Consider the following 3,081-nt stretch of genomic DNA (forward strand, 5'->3'; position numbering starts at 1 on the left):
CATCCTGTAGGAACCCCAACCAACTGACCAGCCAGGACAAGTCCTGCGGCAACTGGACACCCGTAGTACCAGATTATCTAGTGTTCTGATTAGACCCCATGTTAGTTAAGGGGAAAGACTGAGGATACATTTGATCATCACCAATTTATAGTCCCAGCAGACTAGAGGTACTGGTGGCATCTCTGTTCCCCGGGATTGCAATAACACCAAGGTGGACATACCCCCGGGGGAGAGAGATGCTTGACAGTTGAAATTTCTCATAAATATTCTCTATTGCTAAGGTTTGTTTGGTATTGAAAACGGGGAAAATCGGTTCACTTTTTCGGATAGTCCCATGCAAGTGGACTTCAAAAGAAAAAAAAAACAGTTTTAACGAGCATAACTACAAAAAGCTATGAGGTTAGTTTAATAATTCACCTTACCCCACATATAAGATCCTCTTTGGAAAATTTCATGAATAAAATTTAGAAGATTACTAGTACAGCGATGAAAATTGACATAAGAAAGTTAATACTTAGGAACATAATTCTTCATTTTAAATATAATGAGGACTGATCTATAACTGACCCTAGCCCCTATAAAAGGTTCCCCTCAAAAAAGAGTTTTGGTTATTAAAATACGAGTTTTCCTTTTTTAAAATACAAGTATTGCAACGAGATTTGACATCAACGAGTTCTATACAAAATGAAATCTTTGTACACAATTTCATGAATATCGGTTCATAATTGCGGCATATGAAGGTTCCCTTCAGTTTAAAAAAATTACCAAAAATATTTTGTTTTAAAAAATTTTTATTTTGTTATATCAAAATAGCTCAATCCATAATTGATTTCAGCCATATTCCAAATATCACCGTGATGTTTATAGGGAGCATTCCTTTTACGGTGTATGGTAGATGTTTTGATGGCGGGTATACGAGATTCGGAAGAGACGAATATAACAGTCTCACTTGTTTTTTTTTTAAAGGAACTTTAAAAAATTATTAACTATTATGCCCAAATTAAAAAAGAAAAGAAGTAACCAATTTTTAAAGTTTTGTGTGAAAACTTCTCAGTTTTTGTTAGTGTTTTTCATAAAAAAATTAAATATTGTTTTACATTCTTCTTTCTGAATACGTGCCTTAATAAAGGAACATAAATGAACTCTAGTTGGCTAACTATTGTAAAAGAATTAACACCTTTGAAGACATGCATTTTTTACGCATTTAAAAATGACTGTTGTTTTAATTATAAAAAACACTTGTGTGTGTATTTTTTTTTTAAATTTAAAAAAAAACAAACGTTGAATGCAAGAATTATAAATCATAAAAGAACATTTAAAATGCTATAAAATGTTGCATTTTATGAGTTTTATTGCTTTTAATGTTACGAAAAATGTATTTGTATATTATGGGTGTTTTCAGAATAAAAGTTATTTTTTTTTATTGTTTCAGTTTAAAATATTTAGCTTAAATTGAAAAAATAAAAGCAATAAAATAGAACACTAAATATGTATTTTAAATTGAAGTGAAATTAATTAAAAATTACGCATTATATTCAACTTTAATTAAAAGTTAAGAACGACGAAGGTTATATACATATAAGATTCTGATGAAGGAATTCAAACTTCAAGCTTTACACTGATCTCTCAAAATTATCTATAGCTTATATAAGATTGAATTCATTTGTGAGATTTTTTTTAATTATGATAGTTTTTACGCTAATATCAGCTCCTTACTAAGCACACTATATTTAGAAAAAAATGCTCCAAAAAATTGGAAGAAAAAATAAATTTTAAACTGAAAATCATCATTCTCATTATTCTCGTAAAACCATCATAAAGTAAACAGTAATAAAAACAAGCAACAAAAAAATGGCAATTTCATTACATACCAAGAATATTATGACATTTGCCATATGAAATGAAGAGAAGCAAAACCAGCAAACTGCAGCAATGTTCTTTATACATATGTATCTAAGTCAGAATGCATTATTTTCTTAAATTTGGTATTGGTGTTATGACCGATCGTAGGTATGCTACAAATGTGTAGCAAATTTGTAACTCATAAAAGACCTGAAGATTACCACCTTTGCTTCTGCACCTCTGTTTATAGAAAGCTTGTAGCAACAAGAAATAAGCGAAGAAGAAAAATAGGATATTGCTACATTTCATTGCAAATACAATTCATATTTTAACAGTCAATTTTAGTAACATGTATTGTTTATACAAAGAATATATACATTTGAAAATATACAATACATTCATCTAAACATATGTATATTAGATAGATACATCTATAGATGTTTCAATGTATGTACTACTTCCCATTGGTTAAGCGCTAATTCTATCAGTGACATACAAAATCCGTGTATTGTACATGAAGCATATAAAATACATATATGAATTTATACAATTGCATACATACACTTATATATGTCATACAAACCTATTTAGATTGTATGAATATAAATACATACATATGTCGTCCAAAAAGGAAGGAAACAAAAAACGTTGCAGAGAGAGAGAGAAAGAGTGACAAAAAAAATTATAGAAGCAACGAAAGGGTGCATGACATTTGTAAATATAAACATGATGTTGATGTTTGAATATTGCAAAATATTCATTTGAATGCACATGAAAGCAAGAGCAAAAAAAAAAAACCAGTAAACAATTTAGTTATAAATTTTAACAGTGATGCCACTTACGCGATATACTAGATATTACATGTCTGACTAAAGAACATAATATATACATTAGTCTACGGTCTAGTCTACAGTCTAATCTACAGTCTAATCTACAGCCTAATCCACAGTCTAATCTACAGTCTAGTCAACAGTCTAGTCTACAGTCTAATCTACAGTCTAATCTACAGTCTGGTCTACAGTCTAGTCTACAGTCTAGTCTACAGTCTCGTCTACAGTCTCGTCTGGTATAAAGTCTAATCTACTAGTCTACAGTCTAGTCTACAGTATAGTCTTCAGTCTAGTCTATAGGATAGTCTGTAGTCTAGTCTATAGTCTAGTCTATAGTCTAGTCTATAGTCTAGTCTATAGTCTAGTCTATAGTCTAGTCTATAGTCTAGTCTATAGTCTAGTCTATAGT

This window comes from Lucilia cuprina, chromosome 2, assembly GCF_022045245.1.
Source record: "Lucilia cuprina isolate Lc7/37 chromosome 2, ASM2204524v1, whole genome shotgun sequence".
Classification (NCBI taxonomy): Eukaryota; Metazoa; Arthropoda; class Insecta; order Diptera; family Calliphoridae; genus Lucilia; species Lucilia cuprina.